Source organism: Dromiciops gliroides, chromosome 3 (assembly GCF_019393635.1).
Source record: "Dromiciops gliroides isolate mDroGli1 chromosome 3, mDroGli1.pri, whole genome shotgun sequence".
NCBI classification, from domain to species: Eukaryota; Metazoa; Chordata; class Mammalia; order Microbiotheria; family Microbiotheriidae; genus Dromiciops; species Dromiciops gliroides.
The window spans coordinates 613,979,244-613,988,903 of record NC_057863.1 but is presented as its reverse complement, the minus strand read 5'-3'; positions in this window follow the sequence as shown (position 1 = coordinate 613,988,903).

Below are 9,660 nucleotides of genomic sequence, written 5' to 3'. Positions count from 1 at the left end.
GGCTCAGAAAAGGGAAGTCACTCTCCAGGGATGTGTCAGTGAAGACTACATATCAAGCATGACAAAAGACAGCCCATGACCCGGTGCCCTGTCACACTCCCATGCATACTTGAGTGAAGCGTAACAGGAATCGGCCAAGTACCGGCAGCAGAAGGAACAGCAGGACGCAGAAGTGACTCATCACTTAGGATCCAAAAAATTCTCGTGAGCAGATGGTGGGTAATTTCAGCACATTCCTTGTCCCACCCCATCCTCCCCAATGCAAAGCTCCCGGGGACTCGGCCAATAACAGTCCCCTCTGTACCCTCCCCAGTCTGGAGTACTCCCTTTGAACAGGAGTGGGAGGGGTGATAGTCGCCCTCCCAGGGTACAGAGGCATGTCTGAAGCCGGGCTGCTGAACCCAAATTCACCCAGTGTTCTTTGGTTCTGTTCCAGTTAAAAGCGGAGCAGGGCCATGAGGCTAGGGATGGCCCATTCACTCCTCTACCCCCAAATCAGACCGGGGCCATCCAGCCCAGTTGTTTGCTCCTCTGCCGTCTCTTACAGGGTTTCCAGATGCTGGAGAAGGAGCCCCCAAAATACGAAGATTCCATTTCAGCAGTTTTAGACAAATTGAGATAAGAGGGTTGGGGGAGGCACCATTTCCTCTAATTCCCCAGGTCCATTTAAGTGAGGCAGGGCTGTGTAAGGTCTGCCAACAAAATGATGACTGACATGGCAAAGGCCTCAATTTGCCTGCTTTCCAAAGAAATTCCTGTGTTGTAAGAGACAAGGACACCTGTCTTCCTGTGCTCCTACCATCCGCATTCCCCCCCACAACACACAATTTGGGGGGTCTAGTAGACAATAAGTCCCATTTTTAGGTTGCCCTCACATTGATGAAACACCACCCCATCACAAACCTGAGGGGTGGGTGGCTCAGGGACTAAGGCTCAGGGATAAGGTGATTTGCCCAGGGTCACGTGGCTGGTAAGCATCTGCTAAAACCTGGTACTTGTAGTTCTGCATAGGATGGTCCCAAACAGACCAAACCTTGCCTGTTCCCCACTGCCAAACCCTACTAATTCCTGTCCATGCCAGGGAATTTCCGGGAAGAGTTTATTTCATTGGCTGAGGGCATCTTTGGAAATGAGCTAGGTACAGCAGAAGAACCCTTTGGGTTGTTGGAAGGGGGAGGAAAAAACCCTACAAAAATGACAAAGCCATCCAACCCTAAGCAAATTAGATGCTTTATTTCTTGGTTAATTTAGACATCACGATTTTTCACCTGACTGCAGTGCAGTCCAATTTTCTTTACTAACTGTGGAGATCATGGGATTCTGACCCGTGGCAGCTAGCTGTAGAGGATACTGAGCCTGGGGTCAGAAAGACCTGAATTGAAACCTATCCTCGGACACTAGCTGGCGCTTCTGGGCAGGCGAGCCATGGAAGTTCTCTCAGCCTCAGTTTCCACATGTATGAAATGGGGATAGTAATAGCACCTACCTCCTAGGGTTCTAAGGATCAACTTAGCACAATGTCTGGCCCCGTAGTAGGTGCTGAATAAATGTTCCAGTCCTCTCCCCTCTTCCCGCCAAGCATCTTAGGTCCTCATATAGATCTTAGAGATGATCAAATACAACCACTTCCATTTTACAGAGGGGGGAAACTGAGTCCCAGAAAGAGGAAGTGCCTTGGCCAAGATCACACAGCAGAACTGTCATTGGAAACTGGCTCTCCTCCTTCCAAATCTGGCCCCTTTTACAGTTCACCGTAAACATGTCATTCTTTTCAGCTGTGTTAAAAGCTCTGTAGGGACCCGATCAGAAAGCAATGTCCCTCTGGAAGTGGCACCAACATACCTTTTATGCTAACGCCATGATCAATCCTACCCCTCTCCTAGGAGTCAGAAAAATTTGGGAAAGTTTTCCTTTCATTGGGGAAACAGAGGCAGCTCCGATTTCAATGATAATTTGGTCCATTAGGTGTCATTGAGCCTGACTGATTTTGCTAATGTAATTTCTAAGTACTGCTGCACTGGTTGGCATATAGACCACGGTTTCTCCCCAAATACGATTTGTATGAAAACCAAATGTGGTCTCAAATCAAGGTTATTTTTGGACAAATGACAATATATATTTTTCTCCTTTCAAAGAGATCTCATTTTAATTGCATGACCTGCATTCAGACCAATAATTTCTTTATCTCTAAAATGAAAGGTTTGGAGTAGATGATTTCAAAGGTTCCTTTGAATTTAAACATTCTGTGTTCTAAAGTCCCACCTCTGACAACCTGTGAACTAAGACTTTTTCTGCTCTGATAGGTTCCCTCCCAACTCTAACATTTAATGTTCTAAGCAGGGTGTGTTGGTAAATATTTGTTGTCATCATTTGTCCTTTGTTCCTCAAGAGGACCATGACACTGAGGTGATGTCATGACTTGCAGTGAACTGGATTTAAGTGAGGCAGGGCTGTGTAAGGTCACCAACCTCTCTCCCCTCCAGAGCCATCTGGGTCCAGTGGCGAGATACACATCAGGACAACTGGAGGTGGCTCTGGATGTTTAAGGCAATTGGGGTTAAGTGACTTGCCCAGGGTCACACTGTGTCACCTAGTTGCCCCTGGTAAATGTTTAGTAGTTGGCTTTTGGTGGGGTAGGGTGAGGGATTTACCCCAAATCCCACTACATGTTTTTCAGTTTAATTGACCATATTTACATTATCTCCATCACTTTCTTAAGTACAGACAATCAACAAGACAGTAAGTCAAGCCCTGGTTTGTAGGATTTGCTCATAGGTGGCTCAGGTGTAGATGTGCATACTTAAAATTTGACAAATGACTCTCAGCAGTCAGTCTGAGCTGACTCCAGCACACCCCTGGTATTTCCTCTCAGCTCTGATCATGTACGTTCTAAGATCTTTTCTAGCTCTGACATTCCGTGTCCTTCCAGCTGATACCGTGAACCCCAAGATGCAAAGGTCCCTCCAAGTCATAAAATTCTACAGTCTGCAATATGGTTCTGTATCCATGAAATGTCTCTGCTCGAAAACAATAACCCAGGAAAAGCAGGACTTTTTGGAATTCACTAGAGGCAAATCCATGAAAGTCTTTGGACCAATGATTTCTATGTGGGGAGGATGGAATCATAGATACCACCAACTTTAATGAAAACAAGGGGAAACTGAAAACAATCCTATTTCACCACCGCAATTCGATCAGCTCAGCTCAGTCCATCGGGGTTATCTGTCCCCGAGAAGTCACTTTTACAGCCCTAGGATGTCCCTATGAAATAATAAACTGCTATCTAGTCATTAGCAGAAATTAATCCAATGAGCACTTTGGGGGCCCTTTCTTTTTTGAGAGGAGCAAGCAAAACAAATTCATTATCTGAAGGCTAATGATCAACCCTGTTAGCTTCAAAAGGATTTAGTCAGAGGCCCTGGATTAATAATAATGATAGCCAGTAGTTACGTAGCATTTTAAGGTTTTCAAAATGCTTTCCACACATTAACTCATTTGGTCCTCACAACAATCCTGGGAGGTAGGTGCTCATCTTCATTTTATAGGTAAGGGTGGTTAAGTGACTTGCTCAGGGTCACACAGGCAGGGAGTATCTGAGGCAGGATTTTAACTCAGGTCTTGCTAAATCAAAGTTTATCACTCTAATTAGGCAGCATTACCAAGCTGACACTTTTTTGATCATAGGATCATAGAAGTGAGGCTGGAAGAGATCTTAAAGATATTAGGTCCCCCCCCCCCATTTTACATATGAAGAAACTGAGGCACTGATTGGGCCAGCACTCTATCAGCTGTACCACCTAGCTGCCCCTGTGCTAAGCACTTTTTACAAATATTGTCTCATTTGATCCTCACAACCTGGAAGGTAGGTGCTCGTATTATCCTCAGTTACAGTTGAGGAGACTGAGGCAGACAGAAGTTAAGTGACTTGCCCAAGGTCACACAGCTAGTAAATGTGTGTGAACTCGGGACTTCCTGACTTCAGGCCCAGCACTCTATCCATTGTGCCACTATAAACAGCTGCCTCTATAAACCTTCTGTAAATTGGGAAGAACTATAGAAGTGGGAGCTGAGAGTATTACTATTATTTACTCTTCCTTGGGCAAATCCTCAGAAAGGTTCCTCTTTACTGACCATTCCGATCATCTTGGATCACTTGGACATTCACATCACATTTGATGAAAAGGTCTGAAGCAACTCAACAGATACCAACAGTGCAGGACATGGTACAGTTAGTGCAGAGCCAGGAACTGCTGGGCTGACCCCCACAATCGTCCACTTCACAGTGACCTGGTCAAGAGGCATGTCAAAGTGCTCTGATGACCCCCCCCCCACCAGCCTTTGGTGATTTTTAATTTAGACAAAGATGAGGGAGAAAGATGGGCTGCAGCTAGCAGCCAATCTCTGAAGCTTGGGGGAATCTATCATGCCTCAAGCCACTTTTGTTGGAAGAGACCACAAAGGAGAGATAATCTTGGTACTTACTCAGAGTACTTTTGGTTCTCATTCAGCTTGCCCACACTATGCTCCCTCATCCACAGTGTCCAGTGCTAGGTGCTGGGAGTCAAAGCACCTGATGGGGCTCTATCTCCTCCCCCAGTTTCACTGTCCTTGGTCCCTGGGAGGCCAAGGTACAGATGGTTGCTTCAAAGCATCATGTGGATTGGAAAGAGAAGATGAAGAAGAGAGGAGATGAGGAGGAGGAGGGGAGGAGAGAAGATGAGGAAGACAAGAGAGGAGAGGAGAGAAGAGAGCAGTGGAGAGAAGAAAAGAGGAAAGATGGATGAGAGGAGAGGAAGAAAAGAAGGAGAGAAAGAGAAGAGAGGGAGATGAAAAGAAGAGGTAAGGAGAAAAGCAGACAGAGACAGGCACATTAAGAAAATTAAGAGAGGTGCATTAAGAAAAATACACCCAGACACAGTGTCTGCCACTTTAATCTCCACAGAGCATTTGGAAAAAGGCCTATGATTAAGGTGCAAAGAGAAGCAGCTGACATACAAGATCTAGGTTACAGGTACTTGAGGGAAATGTTAGGATCTCTTTAGTAAAGAAGGGTTTCTCCCTCCTCTTTCTAATTGAAAAGGCATGATAGGAAATGGCTGCTGCCAGGCCAGTGTAGATACATTCTGAATGTGTGACTGACTGCACAATCAGGGGAGGCATGGCATAGCTTGCCTGTGACCATGTAGGCATTTTAGCCCAACATGGGTCAAAGCCTCTATAGTCAAACAGCCGCCACTTAAGACGACAACGACAATGATGTCATCGATGATGATGATGACAACCATCACCGCCACCCTCCCCCACCCCCAAAACAGAAAACTGAGCTTTGGGGAGTGAGGTTGGAGCAGCTAAATGCTCACCCCGTATTTAGTCTTCTCTGTTCAGCACCAGCTTTCCAAGCCTGCAAAGTGGCTTTCTGGTGCTCAGAAGAAACCCTGATGTCAATCCAGATTGGCCTTCTGGGTGGGCTTGCTTGACTCCAGATTTAGAGCATCCCTCTTCCTAGGGGGGGTTGCCCACCTAGCCTACTCATCACAGAACTCTGCTCTGGGAGGACTCGGCCTCAGAAAAGGTCTCCAAAACGACTTTATGTGGGACTGAAGCAATTTAAAATTGCACTGGAAGTGTAAGAACTGATTCAACAATTTAATTTAGTTCTACAGGCATTTATTAACCACCTACCATGTGTCAGGCACCGGGGATCCAAGCATATAAAAACAGAAGAGTCCCTGCTCTCTCTAAGCTTAAATTATGCTGGGAGGAAACACTGTGTGCCAGGGTAAGTAAATGCAAAATATAAGCCAAATAAGGGGTCACTGAGGTCCCTTCTGACCCCCCATTTTGGCTCTGTAAATACGAAGTAATTTCTAGGGGCAGAGAATATCAACAACCTGTAAGTGGTGGCACTTGAGCTTGGCCTTAGAGTGGGGGTTACCTCTATGGATTGGAATTGCAAAGACTTTCCAAAGAATCTGTGGATTGATAGTGAGTCAAAGACTCTCTCTCTCTTTTTTTTTAAGTGAGGCAATTGGGGTTAAGTGACTTGCCCAGGGTCACACAGCTAGTAAGTGTCAAGTGTCTGAGGCCCGATTTGAACTCAGGTACTCCTGACTCCAGGGCCGGTGCGCTATCCACTGCGCCACCTAGCTGCCCTGAGTCAAAGACTCTCAAAGGTGTCACATCGGTGGGAAAGAAGACTCTCTGGGGCCTTCAAAATTGAAGTCGTGAGATTTCATCTGATCCATCAGCCAAGACTAGAAAAGCCCGAAGCAGGTGGCTACTCACATACTCTGTGCTCCATCTTGGAGGAGACAGGAGGCACATTTTCCCTGGACCAGCAACAGTATTTGCAAACTATATTCGGGTAACGCTTGTCGTGATGGATACAAATGTGCCTTGCTTTTTTGCAGTACGTGCTCTTGAACTCTGTGTAAATCAACCTTACTTTAAATATTTGCAATAGGAGTTCACTATTTCTAGGAACTGTGGCTGCTTTGAGTCAGTTAGAGGGAACCTCAGTGGCTAGCTGGGCAACCGAATCAGGGACAACCCAACCAACAAGCAGTTGACTTTGCCATGAAGCAGTCTGGCACCTCTTCCATATTTGCACCCTCCTAATCATCAGGAAGTTTTTCCTAACTTGAAGGTTAAAGCTTCAACCCATCACTCCTAGTTCTACCCTCGGGGCCAAGAAGGAATCCTTTGACAACCTTTCAGATACTCTAAGAAAGTGATCAGGCCTCCTTCTCTTCCTCCTTCTCTTCCTCCTTCTCTTCCTCCTCCTCTTCCTCCTCCTCCTCTTCCTCCTTCCCCCTTCAGACATGTCCCTCCACCTTCTCTTCTCTTTTTTCTTCAAGCAAAACATCCTTCATTTATGCTCGTACAACCTGAGGGAGTCCCTTCCCCATCCTGGCTGCCTTCCTCTACGCATGGACTTTGGCTTATCCTGCCCCTTTTAAAGTTGGTGCCCAGAGCAGAGCACAATATTTTGGATGTAGCCTGACCAGGGCGCCGCTGTGGTTTGACAGAGCAGACCAGTGTCCTTTCATGTAAATATTTAACCTTACTGTATAATTTTGTATATTTGTATGTTTCTTAAAACTTGACATATTTTTAATTATACACAGAACATCAGAGTTGGGAGGGCTTTTAGAATTACAGAACATCAGAGCTGGGAGGGCTCTTAAAGCCCAGAATGTCAGAGGTGAGAGGTCACTTACGACATAAAATGCCAGACCTAGAACACAGAATGTGAGAGTTGGGAGGGCCCTTAGAACACAGAATGCCAGACCTAGAATACAGAATGTGAGAGTTGGGAGGGGCTTAAAACACAGAATGTCTGACCTAGAACACAAAATGTCTGGGCTAGGAGAGCCCTTGGAATATAGAATGTCAGACTTAGAACACAGAATGTGAGACTTGGGAGGGTCATTAGAACTCAGAATGTCAGGTTTGGGAGGGGCCTTAGAACATAGAATGTCAGAGATGGGAGGGCCCTTAGAATACAGAATGTCAGACCTAGAACACAGAATGTGAGAGCTGGGAGGACCCTTAAAACCCAGAATGTCAGAGGTGAGAGGGCCATTAGAACACAAAATGCCAGACCTAGAACACAGAATACCAGACTTAGAATACAGAGTGTGAGAGTTGGGGGGGGGGCCTTAGAACACAGGATGGCTGACCCAGAACACAGAATGTCAGGGCTAGGAGGGCCCTTAGAAGACAGAATATCAGAGCTGGTCAGGGCCTTAGAATGATGACTTATGCCTCTTATTTCACATATGAGAAAATGGAAGGCCAGGGAAGACAAGGGTTTTGCCAAGGTTAGGGATACAATCCTCAGTGAAGGAGCAGAGCCTTGCAGGCCCCCTGTTCTTGCTTTTTTGCCTGCCAAGAACTTGGGTGAGATACAGTTTAGTAACTATCAGTCTCTGTAAAACAGATGTCAATCTGTCCATAGAAAAGGCAAAGTTGGGGCGGCTGGGTGGCACAGTGGATAGAGCACCAGTCCTAGATTCAGGAGGACCTGAGTTCAAATCCGGCCTCAGACATGTGACACTTACTAGCTGTGTGACCCTGGGCAAGTCACTTAACCCTCATTGCCCAACAAAAACAAAAAAACAAGAAAAGGCAAAGTCTATCATTTCCTCCAGAAACTGGACAACCCACGTGTGGAAATGCCCAGGCTCTCCTTTCGCATTGGCTCCCACCCCACAGCACCCAGAGATCATGTTCTCTTGTGGCATGTCTGGGCTAGGCTTGAGGTTCAGGCCTTGAGGGTCAACTCTGCTTAATAAAGAAAGCCATTATAGGAAATGCTGCCTTTGGCATCCAGGTTAGCTTCCTGAAGGTATATGATGAACATGAGGAGGACCTGGGAAGCTGACCTGTAGCCAAGGGAGGCAAGCAGAGCCCACTTAAAAGAGGTGATCTGGTGTTCTGGGGGGAAAAAGAAATGAAAGAATAATAATATCTAGCATTTACCTAGCACTTTAAGATTCTGCTTTACTTGTGATCCCTACAATAACCCTGGGAATTCAGTGCTATTATTATCTCCATTCTATAGACAGGCAATTGAGGCACACAGAAAGTTAAATGACTTGCCTAGTGTCACACAGTTCATATCTGAGACAGGATTTGAACTCAGGTCTTCCTGACTCCCAATTCAAATTTTACCCGCTGTTCCACTGAGCTACCTAAAGTACTGGATCAGCATGTAGTCTGAGGACCTGCGTCTGCATACTAATTCAGCCATTCCTTTCCTCCGGGAGCTCAGACAAGTCCATCCTCTTGTCTGGGACTCAGTTTTCGCCTATGTAAAAAGAGGTGATTAGGGGCAGCTAGGTGGCGCAGCGGATAAAGCACCAGCCCTGGAGTCAGGAGTACCTGAGTTCAAATCCGGCCTCAGACACTTAACACTTACTAGCTGTGTGACCCTGGGCAAGTCACTTAACCCCCATTGCCTCACTAAAAAAAAAAAAAAGAGGTGATTAGCTTGATGCCTGCAGTGACTGTGAAAAGGATTGACATTTGGGTCACCCTAGGTGCCTTGGCCAGCTCAGAGGAATGTGGCTGACACCTGATCCCATCTCAGAGCTGCTAAGGCTCCTAAAAAGGGTCCCAATACCAGCAGGCAAACTCAGATTAGCTCAGTCCATCTGGTTGTGGTCCTCACCCACACTGTTCAATGAGGATCCTGTTATTGCCTCCATCTAGTGCCATTCTTGGTGCCTCCTTGCTGTAGGAGAAGGGCAGCTGCCTGGTCCCTGAATACTTTCCTCTTCATTGGAGGACAGGGAGGGGGCCCGTGTGTAGGTGAGGCACAGCTTTTAGAAACAGCAAAGCTGGAATCCTCGTATGTCAGAGGTGGAGATCATGCAGAGGCCAAGCCCTTTCATGCATAGAGGAGATGGACAGCTGGAGGTGGGAAAATGTTTGTTCAGGGTCACTAGGAACTGATGCAGGGGGCAGGTTTGCAGGGGGAGTGACAGAGACCCACAGACATACAGCCTGGGCTGGGGAGTGGAGCAGGATGGGGCAGGAGAGGAGTTCACCCCAGCCTACCATCTGCTAGCTTCTTCTTTTAACTAATTATTCTTTCTAGCTTGGGGCTACATTCTGTTGTTTCTATTCTGCGGAACAACTGAAAGTGCTGTCACA